We start from the raw sequence: 8,804 nt of genomic DNA, 5'->3' as shown, positions 1-8,804 counted from the left end.
CTCTATGGATGGTATCCACCCTTTCCCCTAGTTACACCAGAGCGTGCTGTATGAGCTTGTGAACAAAGTGACCATGGGACCACCGATGGAGGCAATGCATGTTGAGTGTAAAGGCTCAATCACGTGGGTGTTCTCACACTAAGATTGACCTGGCTACTGCCAGTTTGGACCCCTTCCTTCATGGACAGGGCAGTAATTTATCTTCATTGTAGAAGAAACTTACTTTAAATTTCTATATATTTTTCCTACTCACTGTATTTTTGCCAGCACCATCCAGAAACTTACTGAATGACTTATAAGGCATTCAACATGACATCCCACACAATGATGCTTTTGGCCAAGGGAGTACTTTTACGGTGGAAGAAGTAAGACAGCTGGGATACACAATTCAACTCTTCTGGGATTCCTTATTTAGTTTTATTGTATATTCCAGCTAGTCTTATAGAATAGGCTTACTGAGGTCTTAGTTTTTATTTTGCCAACTGGAGACAACATCTCATAAGATTATAGTGGTATCAGCCTCGTACGGTGGCTCACACCTGTAATCCCAGCACTTTGGGAGGCCAAGGCGGGTGGATCACTTGAGGTCAGGAGTTCGAGACCAGCCTGACCAACATGGTGAAACCCCATCTCTACTAAAAACACAAAATTAGCCAAGCGTGTTTGGCACATGCCCGTAATCCCAGCCACTCGGGAGGCTGAGGCAGAAGAATTGCTTGAACCCAGGAGCTGGAGGTTGCAGTGAGCCGCAATCGCACCATTGCACTCCAGCCTGGGTGACAAGAGCAAAACTCTGTCTCAAAGAAAGAAAGAAAGAAAAAAAAGATTAGAGTGGTATCCTACAGAATGTGACATAAGCTCTGAAATAGTGACCAACGATGTGGAGCATTTCTCTCATAACCAAAAATATACAAGGGTGGGGATGAGATATATAGGTGAGGTGGTACCTATTACAATTACACTTGTGGCTGGGCATGGTAGCTCACACCTGTAACCCCGGCACTTTGGGAGGCTGAGGCAAGGGAATCTCTTGGGCCCAGGAGTTCAAGACCAGCCTGGGGAACATGGCAAAATCCAGTCCCAACAAAAAGCACAAAAAATTAGCAGAGTGTGGTGGCATATACCTATAGTCTCAGCTACTTGGGAGGCTGAGGGGTGGGAGGATTGCTTGAGCCCAGGAGGTTGAGGCTGCAGTGAGCCATGATCATGCCAGCCTGGCCAACAGAGTGGGACAGTTTCTCAAAAAAAAAAAAAAAATACACTTGTATCCTTAACAAATTACTACAAACTTGGAAAGTAAAAAACAACACATATTTATTATCTTACAGCTCTGGAGTGCAGAAATCCAAAATGGGTCTCACTGGGCTAAAATTAAGGTGTGGACAGGGCTGTGTTACTTTTGGAGGCCCTAGGTGACAAATCTTGCCTGTTCCCTTGGCTTTTTTAACTTCTGGAGGTTTCCCACATTTCTTGGCTCATGGCCCCCTTTTCAAAGCCAGCAATGGCTGGTCGAATTTTTCCCATGATGGAGTGCTCTAATACTGACTCTCCTGCCTCCCTCTTTCTTTTAGAAGGTAACCACTGGTGATTACATTGGGCCCACTTAGATAATAGAGGATCATTTTCCCATCTTCAGGCCAGCTAATTAGCAACCTTAATTCCATCTGCAACCTTAATTCCCTCTTATCATGTAACATATTCTTAGGTTTTCAGGATTAAGATGTGGATATCTTTGGGAACTATTACTCTCCCCACTACATCAACTCTGAGCTCTGCTGGTGAAAAAAATATTCCACCAGTAGGAACAACAGTTTAGGGTGAGATGGCCACTGGCCACTTTGGGTTCCTCACTGCAGTAGATCAACGGGGAAAAAAGAAGTTATGGTATTGAGTCATTAATCCTGATTTTTGTGAAGAAATAAGATTGTAGTTACACACTGCGGTCAAGAGGCATATTGATGGTACAGAGGGGACCCCTGGGGTGCATCCTCATGAAACCATGATCAGAACTAAAAGTTAATGAAAGACGTCTTTAACCCCTTGAATAGGCAGGACCACCAAAAGCTTGGATCTCTCAGAAATGAGATTTGGGTCATATACTGACCAGCTGAGGTTCTGCCTAAAGGCAAAGAGACCACAGAACTAGTAGAGAGGACAGAAGTCATAAATACCCACAGCCTTCTGATTAGTTGTGGAAATGAGAATGGTAGCCTCTTTCCATATTTCTTTCCTTGATTTTTCCTAAATATATTCATATATCTTAACTGATTTCCCTTTTTTCTCTCTCTCTTTTTTTTTTTTTTGTAATAAATGATGTGTTGGCCGGGCACGGTGGCTCATGCCTGTAATCCCAGAACTTTGGGAGGCCGAGGCAGGCAGATCACTTGAGGTCAGGCGCTCGAGACCAGGCCAGCCAACATGGTGAAACCCCGTTTCTACTAAAAAAAAAATAAAAATACAAAAATTAGCCAAGCATGGTGGTGCGTGCCTGTGGTCCCAGCCACTCATGAGGCTGAGGCGTAAGAATTGCTTCCACCTGGGACGTAGAGGTTGCAGTGAGCTGAGATTGAGCCACTACACCCAGGCTGGGTGACAGAGCAAAATTCCATCTCAAAAAAAAAAAAATGATGTGTTGGTGATTGATAACATTACAAACTAATCTACAAAGATATCAAGACAAGACTGGGCAGAACTAGGAACAGGCATCAACAAGACTCCCTGGGCTTGGAACTGGATGTAGTGACTGCTAAAATCTGAGGCTATTTTGAGGGAGGCAGTAAGTGATTTTCATTTGTATAAGGGATGTCCAAAGTGTGCTGGACAGGAAAATTTTTTTTTGGAAGAGTTAAGTATGGGAAGAAGGATATATGTGGATAACAGGCAGTAGGAGGGATTTTCTGAGCCTTGTTCTTTATAGATTTCCCATCAATACTGTGAACTGCACAGTTTAATTTCAACCACTTTATTTTCTGCTTTTGTTAGCAAGAATTCATTTTTCTTTCTTGCAGCTGGAAACCCTGACTGATACAGGGTCCCAGCCCGTCTTACCCTTTCCTCTCTCTCAGCACCTGTCATTTTCTTCTTCCTAAAACACAGAAAGGGTAGATCACTTTATTCTGTCATCCTATGCAAAAATCTCCAATGACAGGGTAAAATCTGGACACCTTACTCTGAAATCCATGTTTCTTACCAGATTAATGCCAAGTTACCTTTCCAAATGCATCTTTGCCTATTCCCTTCTAAAAACCAGCATTCAAGCCAAATTGGCTCCTTACTGCCTTGGGAATCACCAAGAACATCAAAATGTAACTTTTACACAAAGGAGGGTAGCCTTTCTTGGCCACCCGGTCCTCAAAGAAGTCTCTATATACAGAACTCCTGTCTATGACATTGTATAGAGGGATGCAATGCCTCATGATATGCTTTTGTTTTTATTGGTATCTTGAAAGCTACATTTAAAAAACCTGTGAGCTTCTCAAAGATAAGGACCATGTTTTATTCATCTTTATGGACTAGAACCTAACAGAGTGCCTGACAGCTACAATTATTAGGGTTTTAAACAATTCAGATACATTTCAGTGCCTTTTTTTCTTTTGGCGAGTGATAGTACTGATATAGTACTAAACATGAAATCTGTTCTTCCACCAGCGGAGGGAAGGGGCAGTCATCTGCTTCATGGGCTAGATGAAGAGACTGAAGAATCCAACTGCTCCTCGTACCAACTTTCAACCCAATTCTACATTTCAGCACCACACCCAAACCCACCTTCAAAAGTCTCTGGGGTGTCTAAGAGGGTCAGAGTTCTGTGTATGAACCATTTTGGTTCCTTCTGGGTTACCCACCTGCATGCCTAAGTTTCAGCTTTTTCTGCTTTGCTGTTAGTTACCTAACACCATCTGTTTTCTGGCTTCCAAAATGTTGTCATCATCCCGTTTACATTCTCTTCTCATCTTTTCTCCCATTCCTTTATTTATTTATTTTTATTTTTTAGAGACAGAGTTTTGCTCTGTTGGCCAAGCTGAAGTGCAGTGGCACAATCATAGCTAACTGCAGCCTCAAATTCCTGGGCTCAAGCAATCCTCCCCAGTAGCTGGGACTGCAGGACTGAGCAACTATGACTGGCTAATTTTTTTTATTTTTACTTTTGTAGAGACAGGGTTTCACTATGTTGCCCAGGCCTCTGGCCTCTAGCAATCCTTTTGCCTTGGCCTCTCATAGCCCTAGGATTATAGGTGTGAGTTACCACACCTGGCCCAAACACCTTAATTCTAAGTAAAGTTATACTCTAGGCCTAAGTTTATTTCAAAGCAAGAGAAACTAATCACTCATAATTTTAGAACCTCCCCAAAGTAATTAATTTGATTTACACACATACAAGCCACCACACCTGGCTAATTTTTGTATTTTTTGTAGAGATGGAGTCTTGCTATGTTGCCCAGACTGGTCTCAAACTCCTGGACTCAAGTGATCCTCACATCTTGGCCTCCCAAAGTGCTGGAATTATAGGCGTGACCCACTTTACCCATTATCTACAAACAATGGACCACAATTCTAGACGAGAACTCTTGAGTGAGTTGAGCATCACATCTGTCTTTCTGGAGGGCTCACTGTCCCTATTCTGGCCAAATGTTTCCTACATGAAGCTGGAGTTTGTTTGGATAGGTACCAGCAATCACATCATCTGAGCCAGTTACACCTCATTAATCTTGGACTTAAAGGATAACCAGCCTGGGCCAGGCTCGGTGGCCCACACCTGTAATCCTAGCACTTTGTGAGGCTGAAGCAGGCAGATAGCTGGAGCCCAGGAGTTTGACACCAGCCTGGGCAATATAGGGAGACCCTGTCTGTACAAAAAAAATTTTAAATTAGCCAGGCATGGTGGCATATGCCTGTAGTCCCAGCTACTTGGGAGTCTGAGGGTGGGAGGATTGCTTGAACCCAGGAGGCAGAGGCTGCAGTGAGCCGAGATCGCAGTACTGCACTCCAGCGTGGGCAACAGAGTGAGATCCTGTCTCAAAAATAAATAATAAAAATTTAAAAATAACCAGCCTGGACCACAAGGCAAAACTCTGTCTCTACAAAAAATAAAAAAATTAGCTGGGTGTGGTGATGCATGCCTGTAGTCCCAGCTACTCAGGAAGCTGAGGTGAGAGGATTGCTTGAGTCCAGGAGTTCAAGGCTGCAGTGAGCTACAACCTATTAAAAAAAAAAAAATTCCAACAGGGCTAAACAGTTTGGTCAAGTATAGTGTGCACACAGGCATGAACGCAGATTAATGTTTATAATGTTTAATATGCTGGACGTGGTCAACCTCTGCATACCTCTTCAGCTTCATTTCTCACTATTCTCCTTTCTTTCTGCCCTCTGGTCACACTGGCCTTCTGTCTGGTCAATCAGATCACCAGGGTTTCTCCTGCCACAGGGCTTTGTGTACAGCTGAGCTTTCTAAACCTTACACCAGTAATGTTTACAGGTATGTCAAGAAGTGATTCCTGTCTACCCTGGGATGAGAACAGGTGGGGACTGGGTAAGTGGCTGGTATAAACAGAGGACAAGGACAGTGAAAAGGGTAACTGTTATGAAGTACTAGATTAGGTGTCCCTCTGCCTACCAGGCTTTATGCTCTGCTACCTCCTACTTATTTTCAGATCTCAGCTCAAATACCGCTTCTCAGGGAAGTCCTGCCTAATCTCTCTGACCATGGCAGATCTTAATACATGTCTCAGATCACCCAGGACCTTTCCTTCAAAACCTTGAACATTTCCATCAAAATGCTTAAACATAAAAATATTATCATAATTAATAATATTGCTGTTAGATTTATTTTTATTTCATTTTATTTATTTTTGTTTTGTTATTTTTTTTTTTGAGACAGGGTCTCACTCTTGCCCAGGCTGTAGTGTAGTGGTGCTATCATAGCTTGCTGCAGCCTTGAACTCCTGGGCTCAAGTGATCCTCCTGCCTCAGCCTCCCAAGTAGCTATGACTACAGGCATGCACCACCACACCTGGCTATTTTGTTGTTGTTGTTGTTTAGTACAGATGGAGTTTTGTTATATTGCCCAGGCTGGTCTCGAACTCCTGAGCTGAAGCGATCCTCCTGCTTCGGCCTCCCAAAGTGTTGGGATTAAAGGCATAAGCCATTGTGCCTGGCCAGTATTTATTTGTTTTTTAATAAGCTGGTAAGATGTACATTTGTGTTTTGTGTGATTATGGTATTATGATTATAATACCATATTATTATAGTAATATAATACTATATATTAGTATATAGTATGTACTAGTTATAAAATAGAAACCATGGTGATCTGGGGGACCAGACAAAAAGCATTTGGATGTGAAACATCCACATATGAATTAATTGCCTGCATTCAGGGTTTCTCCAAATTCAAGGTTAAAAAGGGTTATTAGTGCCTCATAGAATAAAGGTAGGGGCTATACCAAAAGCAATTTTTATTCTCTAGGGTTGTGTATTAGCTATCTGCATAGCAAATTACTCCCAGGTTGGCAGCCTAAAACAAGCACTTTTATCTCACAGTTTCTGAGGATGAGGACTATGGAAGTGATTTGCTAGGTGGTCCTGGCTCAGGGTCTCTCAAGAAGATGCACTCAAGATATTGGCTTGGGCCGCAGTCATCTGAAGGCTTGATATACTGGAGTATCTGCTTGTGAGATGACTCACCCACATGGCTGTTGCCTGGAGGCCTCAATTCCTTGCTTCTGTTGTCAGGAGACCTCAGTTTCTCACTACATGGGGTTTTCCATAGGGTTGCTCAACATGGCAGGTGTTTTCCCCCAAAATCATACGATCCCAGAGAGAGAAAGTGTGCTCAAAATGGAAGCCACAATGGCTTTAATAACCTAATCTTGGACATGATACATATCACCTCTGTCATATTCTATTGGTCACACAGACCAACCTTTGTACAATATGGGAGGAGCCCATACCAGGGAGTGAATACCAAGAGACAGGGATCATTAGGGGCCATTTTGGTGGCTGACTAGCATATCTGAGAAACAAATTGCTTGTTAGCACACAGATAGTGCTATTCAAGCTTCACATTTCTTAGGATACAGGTTTGTCTTCTGTCTCTAGCTCTTTTAATTGTGAAAAATTACATGTATACATAAAAGTATATAAAAATAAATGTACAGAACGGGTGTGGTGGCTCATGCCTGCAATCCTAGCACTTTGGGAGGCTGAGGTGGGTGGATGACCTGAGGTCAGGAGTTCAAGACCAGCCTGGCCAACATGGTGAAACCCTGTCTCTACTAAAACTACAAAAATTAGCCAGGTGTGGTGGCACATGCCTGTAATCCCAGCTACTCAGGAGGGTGAGGCAGGAGAAGCACTTGAACCCAGGAGGCAGAGGTTGCAGTGAGCCGAGATCGTACCATTGCACTCCAGCCTGAGCTACAGAGCAAGACTCCATCTCTAAATAAATAAATAAATAAATAAATAAATAAATGTACAGCTAACTGAATTATTAAAAAGCTAGTATCTGTGGAAAAACAACCACCCAGATTAATATATGGAACAAGCTCAATACCCCAGAAGCTCCTCCCATTGTTCTAATTACAATGCCCTCTCTTCCATCCTCAGGGTGACCACCACGCTGATTTTTATGGTTTTTAGCTTTATTTTCTTTATAGTGGTTTACCACTAAGAATGCACTCCTATCCACTGTAGTTTAGTTTTGACAATTTAGCCGGGTATGGTGGTAATCCCAGCACTTTGGGAGGCTGAGGCAGGAGGACTGCTTGAGGCCAGGAGTTCAACACCAGTCTAGGCAACATAGTTAACCCCGTCTTGAAAAAAAAAAAAGAAAAAAGAAAAAAAATTATCCGAGCACGATAACATATGCCTGTAGTCCTACCTACTTGGAGGTTGAGGCAGGAGGATCCCTTGAGTCAAAGAGTTTGGGACTGCAGTGAACCATGATTGGGACACATCACTCTAGCCTGGGTGACAGAGAGAGACCCTGTCTCAAAACAAAACCAAAACAAAACAAAAAAGCTATATAAATGGAATTATGCAATGTATTGTTTTGCATCTATTTTCTTTAACTCAACATTATGTTTTTCAGATTCATTTATGTTGTTGAGTGAAGCAGTCTGTTAATTTTCAATGCTGAATAGTATGCCACTGTATAAACATCCCCAAATTTATTCATTTTACTGTTGTAGAATATGTGGACTTTTTTTAGTATTTGGCAATTACAGAGAAAGCTGCTGTGAACGTTCTTGTACGTAACTGCTGATATACCTTGTATGCATTTCTGTAGGATATATACTTAGGAACAAAATTGTGTAGTCATTTTCAACTTTAGTAGAAATGCCAACCTGTTTTCCAGAGTGGTGGCACTGATTTACACAGTGTAGAAGAATGTCCCTTGTTCTACACCCTCACCAATATCTGCAATGTTAACTATGTTGGTGTGAAGTGCTATTTTGTTATGGTTTTAATTTACATTTTCACGATTGAGGTTTCATATATTTAGTAATCATTTGAATATCCTCTTTTGAGCACTTCTTTTTTTTTTTTTCTTTTTGAGATGGAATCTTCTTCTGTCACTGAGGCTGGAGTGCAGTGGCACGATCTCGGCTCACTGCAACCTCCACCTCCCGGGTTCAAGTGATTCTCCTGCCTTAGCCTCCTAAGTAGCTGGGATTACAGGCACCCACCACCACCCCTGGCCAATTTTTTGGTATTTTTTAGTGGAGATGGGGTTTCGCCATGTTGACCAGGCTGGTCTCGAACTCCCGACCTCAGGTGATCTGCCTGCCTCAGCCTCCCAGACTGCT

Source organism: Gorilla gorilla, chromosome 5, assembly GCF_029281585.2.
Source record: "Gorilla gorilla gorilla isolate KB3781 chromosome 5, NHGRI_mGorGor1-v2.1_pri, whole genome shotgun sequence".
Lineage (NCBI taxonomy): Eukaryota > Metazoa > Chordata > Mammalia > Primates > Hominidae > Gorilla > Gorilla gorilla.
Note: the sequence above shows the minus strand (reverse complement) of the source record.